Source organism: Lagopus leucura, unplaced genomic scaffold, assembly GCF_019238085.1.
Source record: "Lagopus leucura isolate 7727_CA_CO unplaced genomic scaffold, USGS_WTPT01 Super-Scaffold_100002, whole genome shotgun sequence".
Taxonomy (NCBI): domain Eukaryota; kingdom Metazoa; phylum Chordata; class Aves; order Galliformes; family Phasianidae; genus Lagopus; species Lagopus leucura.
Genome location: NW_024962263.1, coordinates 71,232,417 through 71,251,189, shown reverse-complemented (window position 1 = coordinate 71,251,189; position 18,773 = coordinate 71,232,417). Strand labels below are relative to the sequence as shown.

At 45.9% G+C, this 18,773-nt stretch overlaps 1 protein-coding gene across 1 annotated transcript in view; it reads left to right on the top strand.

Annotated features, from left to right (window-relative positions):
- Positions 1–5,961: 5,961 nt before the first annotated feature.
- The window catches only part of NCALD (neurocalcin delta), a 42,873-nt gene continuing 30,061 nt past the window's right edge, over positions 5,962–18,773 (top strand). The window contains exon 1 of the mRNA XM_042870004.1: positions 5,962–6,089. The gene's annotated coding sequence lies outside the window, so the exon portion shown is untranslated. The remainder of the gene's footprint in view (positions 6,090–18,773) is intronic.

Genomic DNA, 18,773 nt, shown 5'->3' with positions numbered 1-18,773 from the left:
TATTTTTTTTCCTTGTAAACAATTTTCATGCGGCTTCCAGTCAGTTCAACTGGGGGGCAGAGTGAGTTCGTAACTGTCTGCAAATTCTCTGCACATGTGCCCCCAGAGAAAACCAAAGCCAACAGAAAGCTTATTGGCTTCTGCAAGCCCGCTTTTATGTTCAGGCTCACATAAACAACCACAAGGTTCAGGGCCCAGCTGGGAGGCCCCACAGGTGGTCACGGCCATTGCTGCATGCCCACCTCCCCTGGCAGAGTCAGACATGGCTGCAGGGTATGAGAGCAAGCCTGCACCTACATTTATTGGAATCATCACAGACCATCCTGTGTCGGAAGGGACCCAGAAGGATCATTGAGTCCAACTCCCAGCTCCTCACAGGCCCACCCCAAATCCGAACCCAGTGTCTGAGCGCTGCCCAAACGCTCCCTGAACTCCGGCATGGGGCCGTGCCCGCTGCCCCGTGCAGCCCGTTCCGTGCCCGCCGCCCCGTGCAGCCCGTTCCGTGCCCGCCGCCCTCCGCTGCAGCCCCTGTCCCTGACCGCCACCCGCCCCTCCCCTGACGCAGCTCCATGCCGTTCCCTCGGGCCCTGTCGCTGTCACACGGAGCAGAGCTCAGCGCTGCCCCTCCGCTCCCTGTGAGGAGCTGCAGCCGCCATCGGGCCTCCCCTCAGCTCCTCTGCTCGGGGCTGCACAAACACAGCGGCCTCAGCGCTCCTCGTACAATGCACAAGCAGTGTGGGCATGCACCACAGGTATTGGACCAACCGATGTCCTCATGTCTTACAGCAAGAGGAGGGAGGCAAGCACATGCATGGGAAGTGCTGGTGCTGAGACCTGCAGAGGTAGCCAGGAGTGTTGGTGAAGGTAAAAATGAGGATTATCCAAGGGATGCAGTTGGTCAGTGCTGCTGGATCTGCTTTGGCAGAGGTGATGCTGAAGTAGCAGGCATCTTCCACATTCCAGAATGATACCCGTTCTGTCTCCTTCAACTGTCTTGAGGACATTTATCACAAATTTATCACCACTTACCATGTGGGTATCAAATGGAGAAAGGGGAAGAGTGTGTACTATCAAGGAAAAGGCAAAGACAACTCATGCAAGCCAGAAAACTGATGCCAAAAATGCTTTCATTACTATCTCTTTGCAGTGACAGACAATAGGAAACCTTTCTCCATTATCTGTGGAGGACAAAGTTACTGAAGAGGCTGCCAGAAAAGCTGTGTAACAACAGTGCATGAAGGAGCAGAGTGTTCCCCTTCCTGAGAGTGAAACCCCACGGATTCTGTCCTCATTTTTTCAATATGCTTGAAGATCTATCTGTCCACTATTAAGAAGTCAAGGGCATGACAAAGCCTGGCCATTTAGAAAACACCTTTCCAGAAGCAAGGAGCCTGGACCAGCTTCCAGAGGAGGCACTGAGCAATCTGGATGGGATGGATGCAGAGATGTCCTGATCAAGACTGGCAGGGAAACCAAGTAGAGGCAACTGTTCCCTACATCCATATTTGATCCAGATGAGATTTTCACTTATGTCCGGATAACGCTGCTTCCTTGAGATCCCTCTATTTTCTCTGTTTTCACATTTATCGTGGCCCTGTTATCTGATGGGTGCCTAACACAAACAGAACAACTAGTGTGTGTGGTGCTGGAAGAGCCACCAAAGCTGGGCTCTTCCCAGGTTTGGCATGCAGGGATGCTCAGACAGGCACCAACTGAGCTCCTGGGGTTGATCTGCAAAGATACTATCATCCTGTACAAGAGAAAACAGGTTTCCCCACTGCTCATCTGCCTATAAAATCCTCAGGGCAATGGGATGTGTTGTGACAGGGTACTGGTGTCTTCAGAAGGGTTAAGGTGACACCAGAATTCCTGAACGTGGGCACTGAGATGCTATATCAAAAGTGCTCTGAAATTAATCTTAAGAATCAGGCCATTTATATGTTGGTAAATTTAGCAAGGTTGTATAGTAGTGTTTCCATGCAAAGGTGCAGGTTGGTGGTTAGTTAATGACAATTAATACCAGCAACTACTTAGTAAGTTATACAGCAGTGGATGGCAGTGGATCAAGGATAGGGGGAAGAAAAAGTGGAGGAAAATGAGGGAGTGGAAGTACTGGCAAAGAAAAATAAGAAAAAATAAAAAACATACAACATTTGCCAACTGAGACAAATGTTGCAAAGATTTTATTTAAAGCTGGAAATGTTCCTTTTCAATATAGGTGGGACAAAAAATACAGATGACTGAATTCCTGTTACAGATTTCTGTTATTTTCTCCCTGCTGAAGAAAGATTTATTTGGGAGCAAAAGGATATTTCTACCCTGTATCTTTGTTTTTCTGCACTCACTATCGCTGTGTGCACCGTTGATTTCCACAAGGCTGTCAGGCAGTTGGGCTCTCCTCCAGCAAATACTTAAGCACACGTGTAACGCTCCGGTCGGCCTATGGTTATCCATGTGCTTAGATGACTTTGGGTCAGGATCTTAATGTCTCTGCTGCTCAGATGTCACTTCCACACAGCAAGGAAGAGACACTGAAGGGCTAGACAATCAGCAAATATTGTTGAGAGACCGCAAAGGTCCTGGCAAGAGGGCTCAGGGATAACTCACTGCATGAAATATTACTTTCAGCTGTAGGGAAAGAATTAAAAAATTAAAAAAAAAAAAAGGAAAAAAAAAAAAAAAAGCATATCAGTTATTCTCCATTTGAGAATATGGGGCATTTGAACCAATCAGCAAATTGAGGCGAAGTGAGCCTGGTATAGTTAAATGGGAGATGGGTGAGCTGTGTCGGGCCTGAGATCAGAGGGAGCATGCTTCTCAGGAGCTCACACTGTCTGCATTGCGTGCAATGATGGCCTCCCCTGCCCACACAACCCTTTGCTGAATCCCACTTCAGATGAAGACCTTTGTCTCTAAATAACCTTGCTCAAAGTGCTTTATTTGATCCAAAGTGATTTTCCCCCCACATGTTGCCAAGTAATCCACTCTTCTCTGATCCAAATGGCTTTTCCCTGCTTTCTGTCAGTGTGGCCCTCACACAAGAAAGAAAACAAGTGCACACGACTGAAACACATCAGTTAATGGAAAGCATTCTTGTTCAGCAGCAGCCAGCCTTCTGGATGGCCCCTTAGAAGGTGCTGATTGCAATTACTGGTTGATAGGCTTTTTTTTTTTTTTTCAGTAATACGTATTTATTTCACTTTTCATCTGCTCTCATGTGTTTGAACTTGCCTCCTGGTGCTTCAGTGCCCATGAGCTGGAATCCCTGTGTGGATGCTTCTCATCCAGCACACTTGCTACTATTATTCATGGTGCAAGAGCCTTCCATGTGCAGCACACACCCAAGGTGTTTGCAGAGGGAGGAATGATTGCTGCCCATCCGTACACCTCCAGATCTGCTCCAGGTTGTTGCATGGGAACCCAAAATTATTGCTCCTGGATGAGAAACTGCTTACAGTCTCTGGGAGCAGGAATTAATGCAAATAAGAGTCCTGGTACATATATGGAGAGCATAGGATTTTCTTACAGTGCTGCATTCCTGGGAAACCATCTTCCACCTGATTTGACTCGAACAATAATTCTTTCACTGGGCCACCTTCAATGAATGGGGTGGGCTGAGCCACTTGTGCTGACTGCTTTTCTTTCAAACCCCCCTTTGCCTGCAATGCCATGTCAGCTGTATGAAAACTAAAATGTCTTTTCCTGTGGGTTTTTTTTTTTTCCCACCCCATTTTTCTGCAAGAGCAAAAGTCAATATGACAACATTTTGCTGTCTCTTTTTTATCTGTTCTTCTGATGCCAATGGAAACCATTGTTGGTTGAATGGGAATTACCCCCATTCAAGCAGCAAGCTGCAGTTACCAGCAAAATACAGAGGTTTTTTTAAAGTAGTATATTAAAATCATGTCTGCTCGCTGGGTTGGGGTATTTTTTGTTTGTTTGTTTGTTTTTGTTTTGTTTTTTAATTTTCTTTTTAAAAGCATTAGAAGTCATGGATATTTGAGGGAAGACTCCAAGATAAAGCACTTTTCCAAGTATTGTTATTGTAAGAGAAACATCAAGTGAATTCCCAGCTGCTGAAACGATGGGGCTCCCTTCTGAGAGCAAGGCTGCCTCACTGGCTGACACCGGGGGAGATCTTCTGTGGGTTCAAAGACCATGTCAGATAGTATTTCTGCTCTCTGTGTGTCTTCTGGTTTATGGGCAAACAAATGTTATCTATTGTTAGCTCTGCAGATCCAAAACAAGAGTGGGAGGAAAAGCAGGATCTGGTCTCACTTAGTGATACTGTGACTGTGTGTAAGCTATGTCATATATCCAGATGTCTGTCTGTTAGGGTGCTCCCACTAGTTATAGGTGGCTATGTACATTTTCAGGAGTTATAGACAGCTATGTGTATGTTGTGAGACACAGCACATAATGCAGAGAAGCTCCAGCAGCCCATCTATTGTGTGAAAGTCCATTTCCTGCAGCGAGATGAGGAACGTGGTCCCACGTGGACAAAGCACATTTGTTCCTCAGCAGTCTTCAGTCCCTGAATATCTTTTTTATGCGTTTTTCCAGCCAGTGCCCATGTCTCATCACTTTCTGCTCACTTGGCTGATTGACACCTCCAAAGAGACAGATCTGGCATTGGGGGTTTAGTGTGGAAAAATGAAGCTAAGTCAGCAAATACCACTTTTCTGCCACTTTCAGCTGGATTTTTGGGCCTGTGAGGAATGAGTGCTGTTGCTTTCATCTTGGTATGTCCGAGTGGCATCCCTGCCAAGCTTCCCCCTAGCATGAGTAAAACGCCATTGAAATGTTTTATGCTGTTAAAATGCACGTTATATCATTTAGCTTTGTGAAATAGAGTTTAAGAGCCAAAACATTTAAATTCTCCCCCACGTGCACACATTTTTGACAGAATTGCAGTTAGGTCGCAATGCACTACATAACATTGTGGATTCACAATCCCTGGGAACGTTCGAGGCAAGGATGGATTGGGGCCCTGGGAAGCTCTGCCTGGTGGGTGGCACGTGGCAGGGAAGTTGGAGCTCAATGGTCTTTCAGGTCCCTTCCAACCTAAATCATTTTATGATGCTATGATTCTGATAGAGACTAGGCGATCTCTTTTTAACCTAAGATCCCAAACTTTCTGTTGTGTTGTACAAACATCATTGTCAAATGTGTGCAAGTGTTGTACAAGAGCTGCATTAAGTGAAGAAAGTGTATTACGGTACAGCTTAACTTGTGTGAGTTGACATGCCTTCCATGTCGGCTTAATTATTATATGTAATACATGTAGTATATGCTGGGATTTAAAAAATTCATTGTATTATTCTTGTTCTTCTAGACTGCCAGTGGTATTCCAATTAATGTAGCATATTTTCTTTTTAAGGCACATATTTTAGACAGTTGGCTCCGCCTTTCTCTGTTGCAATAATTCCATGAGCCCTTATCACTGCTTTTCTCTATGGTATGACAGAAAGATGAACACCACATTTCCCTCTGTCTGTGCATCCTTCTGTCTACTCCAATTTTCCAAAAGTATTTCATGGTGGTTTGGGGCAAGCTAAAAGCTAGGAGCTGGGCTGGGGGCGGGCAGAGGTGGGCTGTGCTTCATCCCCATTCCAGGACTTCCCAATGGCCACACAAACAGAGGTGCCCCGTGCGGGGATTCCAGCCTGTACGCCCCTTTGCTTGAACAGAAAAGGGCTTATTCTGCTGCATGTGGGGATGTGGGAGGAAGAGGAAGAGATGTGCTTTCTCGAGGGATGAGCCCCACTTGGACTGGGGGTCGTTGGGCTGCTGGGGCGCCCACGATGCTTCAGACATGCCCCCCGTGTGACAGATGACCTATTGAAATAATTTCAGAGCAGTGCTACGGTTGCCACGACAACCAGTGCTCTCTTGGCTTTTATCTGGCCATGTGACAGCGCTTTGACGTCAGCTGGAGGCAGAGCCTGTGGTTTCAGCCGCGCAGCCAAAGCTGTGTGAGAACCCAGTGGATGCTGGATTTATCCCCGCCGCCGCCACTGCCGCTGCTGCTGTTTCTCAGGGGCTGCCAGAGCATGGACTATTAAAAACTTGCATTTCTGCAGTGTGAGGTAACTGTTTGCTTTATATTCTTGTCAGGTATTTTTAAGCAAAAAAGTAAAAGAAAAAAAAAAGAAAGATGCAAAGCAGCTTATTGTGAGGGTGTTTTTTCACTTGTTTGTTTTGGCTGAAGTTTGTGGTGATGAACGAGCCCGGTGCTATCAGATAGATGCAAAGCAGCTTCTAGTCACTAATTCTGTGTGCAGACTGCTAAGCAGAGTTAGATTTAGATTAATGATCTGTGAAAGCGGAATAAAACGATATTGTTCTCATTTGACACTTTCAGAATATAAATAAATGTGAGTGATTCTAGGTGAATCCGTTTGGGAGTTAAAAGAAATCATGCTTAGCTATGTCGTTGATCTGGGCATCACAGCTTTACACTTCTGTTAGAACTTGTGCATTTGTTAACACTGACCATCCAGCGGTTTGGTCCCCAGCTTGCAGGGAGTGGGAGGCCAGCAGTGGATGCATGGGGAGCAGCTCGCTGCCGGGTCCCTGAGCTGGAGCGGTGAGCCGGCTCTGTCCACAAGGCTCTGGACACTGCTCCTGGTCCCTGTCCTTGGCTCAATGATGTTTACAGAGGGAAAGACCGATAGCTTCCTGAGAGTGTGTCTGAAAAATGTGCCAAGAAAGCAACGTGTTTGTAACACAGGCTTTTTGTCACATGCAAGGATTTTTATTTTTATAATTATTCCGTGGTGGGTTACGGGTGGTTGGGACAGCTATAAAAAGAATAGCGGCTCGAACAGCACCGTGGTAATAGGAAAATAAATGCTATTTGGGCGTTTTTTAAAAAGAAGAGATCTTGCTGTGTGTCCGTGTTACGCTGCTGGCTTGGAGGAGGCTGTTTGCAGAAGGAGATTCCAGGGCTGCTGAAGTTTGGTGCCACGGCCGGAGTTTGTGTGCAAGCACACATATTCGCCTTGAGGACAGATCACAGCTGAAACATCGTGTGCGTTATTTCCTGGAAAAGTATGTTAGACCGCTCTTATCTTCCCTAATTAAATACTCCAGCTCCCTTCCTCCCAAAGTTCAAAGAGTTTATTGATAATGGTAATGATTTGCTAAAGCGGCTGCCGCTCTGAAATGACCACAGAACTGCACAAATATTTAAAGCACGGCACAATAAAAGATAAGAAAAAACGGCTTAAAAAATACCCTAATATTACTAACTGCAGCAGAAGTAATTGTCTCAGAAAGGGAGCCAAGGCAGAGATTAACACTGAAAGCTCCTCTGTAAGGAAAGTTGTGGCTTAGTGCTCTGGTTCTCACTGCATTTGGCACGCTTAACGGACCAACAGGGATAATTGCAGCTGAAGCCTCTAAGCCATTTTGCTTGGCACTATTTGTTCCTTACAAGATAGCTCGTGTGTCCGAATTATCAATGTTTTGGCGACTGAAATATTTTAAACTGTGTTTAATAAATTTTTCTCATGCATCAGTGCATGCAAAGTCCCCCCTCCTTCCTCGCAGTGGGTTTAACAAGGAGTGACAGCAGCCGCACAGCTCCACCACGACGGGACAGCCCCTGCCCTCTGGGCTGCCCTGGGTCACCACAGGGATGCTCCGTGCCCCCACCTGCTTGCAGACACTTCAAAAACGTCTGCAAAAAAATGAAAAATAATGGAGGCAGCATTCGCTCAAGTGATATTCATTAGAAATATTTTAAAAATTTGTTCATCATCTCCAGCTTAACAGGCATATCTTTCTTTAGTTTCCCCAAGGATGATGAACTGCCACCCATGTCACCAGAGGGATGCATCCTGCCTGGCAGAGTAAGCAGCTCTGTTCCCTCTCATTGGGTCCTGTGGGCTCTGGACATCCTGCCACTCTCTTTGAGCCTCAGGGCAGGCATGGCAGGGACAGCAAGGAGAAAGCTTGTGGCATGGGATCCTGCAGTGCATGCAGAGGGCATGGATCTCTGCTCAGAGGAGGGGAAGGGATCTGTGTGAGAGCGCTCCCTGGTCCATGTATTTCTTCCTGATAATTTTGTGCTCTTGTTTTGTTGGTCACCTCTGTACAAACCCTTTCATCAAAGGCTTGGGTTTTATCTCAGAAGGGTATGAAATTCCCAGCAAGCAGAACACTGAGCATCCCTTCAGCCCTTCACCCACTGTGAGAAAAGACCAAGCAGCCTTTGGGTCCCTGCCTCCTTCCCATCACTGAGGAGCAAGAAGGGGGCTGCAGCCCACCCCTTTTCTTCTGCCAAGTGCCATGGCCCTAGGATCACCAGCTTCCTTGGGCTTGAAATCCTCTAACACAAATAAAAAATAAATGGCATGTGCATGGGATTGGTGGCATCTCACCTGTTTCTGAGGACACCCAGTAGACTCCATAGCTCCTGTCAGCCTTGGCTCTTGCAGGTGTCACTCCCTTGCATGTAGAGGTGGAGGACAGCATCTCCTCCACAGTCCCTTCATCCACAAGAAGGGGTGAGCAGCCCACTAATTAGTCAGGAGCTGGAGCCTTCACCTAGGTGAGACTGGCTGAAAGCAAGGCTAAGCTCTCCCTGAGTCACTTCTCTCACAACTGAATGCAGTCAGGGGAATTAAAAACAGACTCAAGCTGTTGATGCCTCCAGCCTAGTAATAATAATGCACTCGAGCCTTTAGTGTGCTCTACCTTGATCTGGTTGAGCTGATGGTCAATGACAATCTAAATTTAGGCTAGAAGCATAAGAAAACCTACAAAAAATAATCCCTGCAGTGCAGAGCACTGACTCCTTCCTCTGTTTCTCATACAGAAGGTGATTTCTGCTGTCACCTTAAAGGTCCCAGCTGCTACTCAAGGCAGCATTTCCTTGGGGAATTGAATTCCCCCTATGGGGGAACTGTCAAACAGTGGGAACTGCCGCAGCTGTATTGGGTTTCAGACTCTTAAGTTACATCTTGCAGAAGCTGGTTTCCACGCTGCTAAAAATCATCACGTTCTGCTAATTTAATGTCCCGCATCAACTTTAACAACAACTGGTTTAAATGATAACTGAGCAGCAGTAGGGAGTTGACATTTTAATCAACAGTTGCTTTTCCAATTAAAGCCAGATGCCATGCGTGTGGTACTCCAAATGCAAAATAAAAGTTGACCTCATTGTTGGTTCCAAGCACAGAAATCCTCACTCCGGAATGTTGTTGGTAGCCATATTTTAGAAGCAATCTTCCATGGTGAGCCAAAGTCTACGCAGACAGTTAGAGTCAGATAACAGTTTGAAAAATTTAATATGTTTTGGCTGTACTTTTGCTGCTGTTAAATTTATCTTCTTAAACGGCAGGGAGTATAAGTTGAGGTTTGAGAAACAGTAATTTTGTAATTATTTTACATGGATCGAATTATTCTGTCATCAGATTTGCATTTCAGACAGCATTACAGTATGAAAATATAATTAGAAACTGTAATTCAGGAATTGCTGAATGCGATATTTCCCAGAGGGAGCACTGTGAAGGAGCACTGCCCTTTTTACAGCTTCACCAAACACTGGAATCCCAGAGGTGGGCTCCAAGTTCTCAAGTCCTGCATTCTGCGGTCCCAACGCACTGCTGACTTTCTGCCGATCTTTGGGATTTTTTTCGTGTGTGAGATTCATTTCCACAGAAACATTCAATCACGGAGAGCTGAAGTGCTCAGAGCCTGTTAACTGAATTTCAGTCTGGCTGTGCTGGGAGCTGATGAATTGCTTGCAGCCACAGAATGACACTGAGATAACGTAAGGATTTGATTTACACCCAGAAAAGCCAAGAAGCTTGTAGTTTGGGCTGAATGCTGTTTTGAATTTGTCTGAAGCCTGAAATTCTTAGCAGTACCTCCTCTCACTGGAAGGAGCAGAGGACAGGGCTTGGCTTAATCCTGCTTCTCTTCTTTTCAACATTTGGGACGTTTTGCTTAATTGTTCACAATGTTTTAGCTGCATTGGCAATTCTTAAGGGTTCATTGATTATGCTTATTATAATACTTGGTTTATAGGTAACTTGGCTAGAAACAAGCACAACCTCTCTTTTTAGTTGGGCTTATGTTGAGCAATCCCCTCCTATTCTTCAGGAAACAAACACTCTTAGGGAGAAAATCAACCATGGCAAGTTCTTCCCACCACCTTGCCAGTACATGGGATGCCAGTGTGTGGAGCAGAGCTCACGATGCGCAGAGCAAAGCCAGTAGAAGGCAGTTTCTGAGTGTGAGATGTGTTTAGTGCTTCCTTCTCCTCATACATCCCTTGGGGTTTTGCTAAGACAGTCCCTGCGTTCCCTTCTGGCATGCTAAGGGCCACACAATGCCGGTACAAAGGAGGATACCTGCCTCATCACTTGAATTGGGATGATGCACATCCTGTCACCTGCACCTGGTATGTGAGTGGAGGACAGGAGCTGCATGGCATCATCACAGAGTTGGAAAGTATTTCTGTTAGAGAGGATGTAATTAGGCCAATTTGATCCTTGCGGACAATGTTGCCTTGCCTGGGGACACCAGGAGGAAGGTGCACACCGGGGCTGCAAGGCTTGGAGCAGGAGGGACAGGGAGCATTCTGCCCAGCTTTTCTCCTTGCTGGTGTTGCCACAACAGACCCAGCTCATCCTAAACATGAGCTTCAGTCAGGCACCTCTTGGAGAGGCTGAAGCAATTCAGCCCTGCGCCCGCCAGGCAGAGTGCTCTGCTCTGCTGTGCGACTGCTCCTTGCGGCAGCCTGAGATGCTGGGGGCAATGAGCACAAAGCTGCTGATTATTTCCCCAACTGCTGTGTGGTTTCTATCACAACACTATTCTTTTGTGCAGAATGGCAGCTTGATTGCAGAGTCCTCTTTAACTTCACAATTTTAGCAAGCCCAAGCCCAATTAGAGCAATTATATCTCAGCAGAAACACGGTCTGTTGTCCGCTGGACCCGTCTGTCAAGTGTCCTATTCATAGCTGTTTTTCTTGCATGGGGGTTTTCATATGGAGTCACTTTGACCCTTCTAAAACAGCCTCATCTGAAGGACATTTCTGCATTCCTGTAGACTTTTTTTACAGGTTGATACGAACAAGAAGAGTGCAGGATTTTGGCTGGGCAAGGATGCATCATTCAGCTTAACCATAGTCTTCTCTTGCTTGAACACCTCTGACAGAGCAAGCAGGATCCCTCACTTTTAATTATTTTACTTCCAAAGATTGAGAACGTGATCAGAATTGCTGTTCTCCCTTGCTGTGTTGAAAGATTTCCCTAATCAGAATCCCCAACCTGAGCTGCAAGAGGTGTTTGAGGGCTGGTGCTGGAAGATTCAGTCCCTTATGGCACCATTTGGCCATTGAGTGGTTCAGGAGCATGGGGCAGTGGGCACTGCTGCAGGAGGGCCATCTGCTGTCTATGTTACCTATGAAGCAAGAGATGAGAAGCAGAGCTATATAAAAGTAGAAGCGATGTACTCGGGAGGGTACCAGCCTCCTGCACAAAGCAAAGGCTTTCTGTATCTCATACCTCTTCCTGAAGGGTGAATCTGAGGAATAGATTTTGTACATGCCTGAAATTGTCTTCCAGTTGTACTTGAGGACAGTCTTCAGGCGAGAAAGGAGTTAAAGCAAGTCACTGTTACACTTAGGGGCCTTGTCTAAAATAGCTACTTTTGTTTTGTTTGCTGAATTCCCCGTGCTTTTCCATGGCTGTTCCCATTATTCACTTCTTTCCCAAAATAACATTTTTAACCAGAGGAGCAGCCGGGACCGGGAGCAGAGTGGATCTGTAGCCAGAGCTGGACGGCTGCATGCCCACATGTGTCTGCATTGAGCCTGTGCTGACCTGTCACAGGAAGCTGAGGGCAGACCACAGGGCAGGTGGCAGCTCCCCACATTTGGGGAATTTTGTCTCATACCCCACTGAGGTGGGATGCAGCCCCGTGGTGGCTTTGGGTTCCCATGCTTGAAAAATGACCCGGAGGAGCAGCTGCTCTGAGGTTTCCAGCCACGCTGCTTGTGGGCATCTCCTTCTTGTCACCATGTCCTTCATGCTCAGGCACCAGAAATGAGTGCTAGCAGTGGGGACTTGGAGGGGAAACATGGGAATCTAAAAAGAACCTAAAAATCAGATGTTCATGGTGGTGGCTTGCTGTGCTATATCTGAGCAGTTTGCCTTCACTGTGACCGTCCAAGCATGCAAATACTGCATGGGGAGAGGGGAGCTTCCCATTCTTGCTGTCCCTGCACAAACTGGAGGGGGGGGGGGGTGCGGGGTGGAGAGCAGATTCCTTGCTGGGAGCTTTGGCATGCAGGACCCTGGCTCAGCCCCACTTGAAGCAGCCTCTATGGAAAGCCCCAGAATGTAGCAGACAAAGAGTGTCCAGATGAGTCACTGCGGCTCAGACAGGTGCTGCTGCTAAATCCAGGGTGCGGTGGGACTGGAGCAGCAGTGCCTCAAGCCATCTAGGTCACAATTCCCTTCCAACACCCCTTTACCAAGAGGCAACAGCTTGCTTCCCCAGATGTTAGCTTTTTTTTGTGTGTGTGTGTTTGTGTTTGTGTGTGTGTGTGTGTGTCTGCATTAATATTCAAGTACATGACAAGTTATCAGGTGTCCTGCAATAACAGCCATGCAGTGGCTGCTGTCCTACCAAACTCAATAGGGAACATCCCCAGCACTGGAGCTCAGGGACTGAAACTGCTCCCTATCCCTGGCACAGCTCTGCTCTTGGCCAAATCCCATCCTCCCGTGCGGGAGGGTTTAGTACCCTGTCTGAGCATCTGGGCCTGTCCTGCGTGCAGATGGCACAAGGTCTCTCCTAGGAAGGGTGAGGATATTCAGCAGATGGAAGAGGGAATTTCCCTGCCTGTTGGCTTTTCAGTGCTAGGAATGCACTCAGAGGCATTTGCATGTATTTATTTTAAATATGTGAAAATTGCAGATTTGGGTACCCTGTGCTACACTCCCCTCCAGTTTCTCCAGAATGAGTAAATTGCCATCGTCTGTATTAAACCTATTAAACGCTCTTCCCCTCTTCAGTCAGACATCAGCACTACCCACTTCTGCAATGCTAGTAATGTGCCTAATACCTGGCATGGGGACCCTGCAAGAGGGAACTGATGTCTCTGTGCTCTCACTATAGCACCTGAGTGTCAGGAGAGACAAAAAAGCAAAGGACATGTCACAGTGCAGTTTTCCCCCAGTATGTTATTTGTGTTGTATTCAACAGCCACATTTTTGTCCCTGAAGAATTGTGTCTGTGGGACTTGGAGAAAGTCAGGGGACCATTGACCTGTATCCTTCCCCACAGCTTTCCAAACACAGCCAGTTGGATTTTTACTTCCCCTGCTAGACCCCAAACATGTGCATGCAACAGCAAAGTTCTCCTCTTTTGTTTGCAAGCAGAAATTGCTGTGCTCATATTGCCCAGAATAACAGAAGGATTTAGGAAGGCGAGCATTAAGGCATTTTTCAGAGTTGTTGAGTATGTTTTAATCCTTATTAGCCCTGAGCAATTGTCTCCCAGGGAAGGAGAGGTGTAGTTAAAAATGTGCCCTGCGCATCCTGCCCTGCATGCTCACGACTGCTCCTCCAGTGAAACCAAAATGGCACTCTGAAAGACAATGGAAATATTTCTTTCACAAAACCACAACCAAGCTTTTCTTCATCAGGGGGAAAAAAAAGCTGAACCTTTCTTAAATTTCCAGTTCCACTGAGCATCTGGCTCTAATGTACAGTTCCTCAACTTTGCTGGGTTTTTAACCAAAATGTGCTCCTGTTTAAAAGCATAGGCTGTTTAAAAACACATCTTCCAACAAATGCCCATTCAACTGTCTGTGTGCCACAGCATCATTTGCATTCCTTGTTCTGTGCCATCATTTGCTTCAGTCTCTCCCCTGAAGATCACCACTCATATTCCTTACCAACCAAATTCAGCCATCTGATTTTGCTGATGGGTAATTTTGACCAAGGTTTCACAACATGCTAACTCTATCCATGCAGACAAGGTGTTTTTCACTTGGCCAGCCTTATGGCTGCTAGCCTCCAGCCACCCAGCACAACAGGATCAGCACTGCTTGTGGACGTGCTCATTGATGCAGGCACTTGCCTGGAGGAGTGTGGGCTGCTCAGGTGCTTTTTTAAGCACATTACTTCCAAAACTGCGCCTCCAATCAATAAGGTATGTTTAAACATATTGGGAAAAATGCTATTTACTCTAGGAATCTTTATTGCATTTCATTATGAGATGCTGAATCTAATATAGAGCAAAGATCACTTTAATTTTAAGTGGGCAAAAGGAAGATCTACGGCACGCTCCCACTGAGCAGCTATCAGCAACATGCACCTTCTCCATCTAATGCAGTTACATAAACTAATTAGGTTTGGGGCATCTAATGGGAACAGTGCTTAACTACATTACATGTCCCCTGAGAGAAATCAGCGTCAGATGAATTTGTGAGGCACTGTGGTATCTGTTCTCAGCTATTTTTTCCTGCCCTGAGGATACTGGTGTGATACAAAATTGTGGGCAGAGCTCTGGCTGCTGATCTTCTCTCTGACTGGTTCCATTCCACTCGTGCTGCCCTCAGTGAGCTCAGCAGGTAGCATGGGACAGCAGTGCCCCTCTCCTTCTGCAGCCCTATGAGCAGGGCCAGGTTCCATTTCACGAAGTGAAGTGCTTTGTTGCCATTCACCACTGTTTGTGCTTTATTGCTGTTTCACATCCAGAGCAGCAATTCCAGGGGAGGAAAAGAAAAACTCAACCCATACTTGTGCCCTTTAGCAACAGCTCCCCTCCAACTCTGTGCTGCCCTGTTAGGCAGGTAGCTGACAGCTTTCGTACAGGCTAGCTTCCTGGCTCTATGCACAGAAACACCTGATAGCTAAAAGCAGAATAAATCATCTCCCATACCCTGCACAGCATCCCAAAGACTGGTATTGCTCACTGTAGGGGCAGCGCTCCTTAAAGCACTCATTTATAATATTTAAGACATTCAGAGAAGTCACATGAAAGCATCACTGTTATGTCATTCTGCTGACATACCTGTCATGCTGCAGTGCCTAGAAAGTAGCTTCCAGCCATGTCCCTCCTGTGTCCCGTCCTTTTGTGAGTCTCTCCAGATCCAGCCCCAGCAGCTGGTTAGCTCCTTGGGATCTTCAAAAACAGATCTCACGGAGTTCGGGAACACAGCATCAGCTGATGCAAAAAGTCTCAGGTGCTGTAGAAAATCTTTTCCTATCTCTTCTTCACTTCATCCAACACTGCAATGCAGATGTGGCCCTGCAGCCTTTGTAGAGTGATCAGAGATGTTCAGATGAGAAAGCTGTGTGATATTAAAGTGCTTCTGTGTTGTCTGTAGGAGAGGAAGGGATCACATTAAGGAAAAAAAAGTTTTGTAGAAAGCCTGTTTTGACTTTAAAAATAAAATGGTTACCATCTGCCTTATCAATACTGAACCAAAACTGAGCAACTTGTTCCCTTTCTACAGAACACAAAAGCTTATTTCTCAAACTGGGATAACATATTATGTAAAGTCTCTTGACTCCAGTGTTAAGCCCAACTAGCTATGAGTTTTATTGGATTACTTCTAGAACTTAATTTCAAATAATCTCTCACAATAACTGTTTTACTACTTTTTATGTTCCTTAATGCCTGAACCAGCACAGCTCACTGCTCTCCTTGGGCTATCAGCTGTGCCCTGGCTGTCGCCCACCTGCTCACAGCCCTCTCCTCATATTCCTTCTGCACCGTGTTCGTGAGAATGCACGCTACAGGAGCAGGCAGAGGTATCACAAGATCTTAAAATCATGGAATCATAGAATCAGTAAGGTTGAAAAGACTAATAAGATCATCAAGTTCAACCATCAGCCCATGCCTGTGAGTGCTCTAGTGCCACATCTACGTATTTCCTGAACGCCTCCAAGGACAGTGACTGCACCACCTCCCTGAGCAGCCCGTGCCAGTGCCTCGCACACTTTCTGAGTAGAAATTTCTCCTAATACCCAGTCTTTGGCTCTGCTCTTGGCCACCTGCTGTGCTGCCTGCAATGGAAAGCACGTTTGGTTTTTAAGATATTCTTTCTCTTCCAGAGGAGAATATGGCAGAAACAGTTCTCCTGAGGCATCCAGCCTGGTGCAGCGAACACCGTCCTGAAAGCTCAGGTTGTGGATTTCTCAAACTTCTTTTTCACATGAGCTAGGCCTTCTGTCTTGTGATCTGAGGAGAAGGATGTTCCACAGACTTCTCTGTTCCAGTGGTTAGAGATTTGCTTCTCATTCTCAGCCAAACTTTATTCATGGCTAGTTTATACCCATTTGTTCTTGTGCCAGCATTGTCCCTCAGTTTAAATAGCTTTTCTCCTTCCTTAGTGTTTACCCCCTCAGATGTATTTATAGACTACAAACATATCCCCTCCTGGACTTTCTTTAGCTAGGCTAAACAGCCGAGTGCTCCTGGTCTCTTCTGCTTGCTCAGGCTTTCCTTTCCCTTATTTGGCCTAGCTGCCCTTCACTGCAACCCCAGTGATTTCAGATCCCTTTCCAAGACATGATTGTCATTCTGTTCTTCTTGTGTGATCGCCTGGCTCTCCAGCTGATGGTGTTTCCCACCTTGGTGCCATCAGCAAAGGCACTGCTCTGAGATTATGCGTTATGGTGATTAATGAAAATGTTAAATAAGATCTGTCCTGAGACTCCTCCTTGAAGAACTCTATTGTAAAACCATCTTCCATCTGAGAACTCCCCTTTCACTTCAGAACATTACCCTTAAAGGGGAAACATCTGTCTGGTTCTGTGCAGCACTTCTCCAGAAGGAATTATTTACTGTGATTTCATCCAAATGGTTTTGTATCAACCTTTATGTATACACATATATATCCATTAGAAACACAACCTTATGTGCTGGTTTGAAAGCCAGTGCAGCCTAGCTTTCTGTGAGGCTTCCATATAAGGTCAGTTCTGCCAAGAAACTTCAGTTCTAACCCCTAACATTTCTACAACTTCAGTCTGAGATCTCTCTTCAGCAGGACTTGCCAATTGTGGTGCTCCAGTCGGGGTGTTAGCAGACGTGTTTTGCTCTGCTTCAGTCTCCCAGCGTCTTATAAAGCCAAATTCATGATTCAAATGACTAAACTCATTATTCAGGCTTAGTATGTGGGTTTTTTTTTTTTATGGGAAATTGGAATGGGGTGAAAATTCTTTTGTGCTCTGGCCTGTGTTGCCTAGATATTGGCCTTTAGAGGAATAGCAAAAATGATGTTTGTACCCTTTATATTCAAAATGGGTGAGACTATAAATATTCTGTAGTCCTAAAACAACATTCCTGATAGTAAGACTGCAAGATTCTCCCCCAGCATCTCCCTGCATTTCCCCACAAAGATCTGACTGTCTTCTTTTCTTCTCTGCGCCAAAGGCTTTAGAGGCTTTTGGAGGACTTGGTGACATCCCACAAACCGAAGAACAGAGCTCCATTTCTTTTAGGATCAAATAAGAGAGGGAAGACTATTGAATCTTTGGCTGCCCTTTTGATGGCAGCAAAAGAAATTCTTGCCCTCCTTCCTTCGAAAAACTCAGGTTTGGGGTATCTCTCTGCGCTATTAGCAAAGTCTTCTGAATGCGTTGTACAAATAAGGAGTACATGATTCTTCTTTTAAAAAAATAAGGAAACACCTTTAGAAAAATCAAATCCATCTTTATTTAAGGCTGTTCCCTGAGTGATAATTTTGCTTTTTTTATTAACATCAGAGTATTCTTGGATCTGAAGAACACGCTTTCACCATTGCATGTGGAGGGCTGGCTCACAATCCTTCCCCTTGGGCCCCTACATCTAACCTAATCTAAAACTAAGGGCAGGAGCTCCCCTGGCACTCCGGGCTCCATTTAACTCTATTGGTGGGCAGTTGTCCTAGCACAGCCCGAGGAACAATTTATTTAAGGATTTGCCTCCTTGAACAGAGCAATCAGGCAGAAAAGGCTTTAATTTGGCGTGAGGCTGCATTTTCCAGCTCTTTCTGATAAATTTAAGGAACTCCAAGACAACAAATGATATAATTTCATTTGACACTGGGTGTAGAACAAACTGAGTCTGTATTGTACCCAAGCCGTTTTGTGAAACTATCCTCCAATATTTCTGTTTTTGCCTATAATCAGACAATGAATTTGGGGTTTGCTCAATCAATCCCCAGACTCCAGCGATGGTCTTCCACAGCTTGTATGGAGACAGCTAAATTCAGGTTCCTGTAGCTGGAGTTGGATCCCTGCTGCTTTGTGTAGAAAAGTAATGTGGAGGACGTGATGCTAAAGTGGTCACCTCCTGAACTCCTGTCATGAGATCTAACTTGTTACAGTTGTTCCTAGGTTTGGAGCATTCGGTGTGTTTCTTTGCAAACGCTCTGATCCAGCCTAGTCTCACTGCTATGTTCAAGCAACACCAGAGGCTCTGAGTGTCAGTGTCCAGAGGAAGACTCCTTCAAGGAAGTTCCATGCTGAGTTCATCCCTGAGTTCAGCTGAGATGGGATACAGATAGACCCATTGCAGGGCTTTGGACATATTTATGGTAAAGGGATGGCTGAATGTAACCTCTCCTCTCCTCTCCTCTCCTCTCCTCTCCTCTCCTCTCCTCTCCTCTCCTCTCCTCTCCTCTCCTCTCCTTCTCCTCCTTAGCATCTCAAAGAAAGGGCTGAAATCCTTGTACCTGGCAATAAGATTCAGGCAGTCATTATATTGACAGAATTAGTTCATATTCCAGTCCATCATGTGCACAGATGATGTTCCC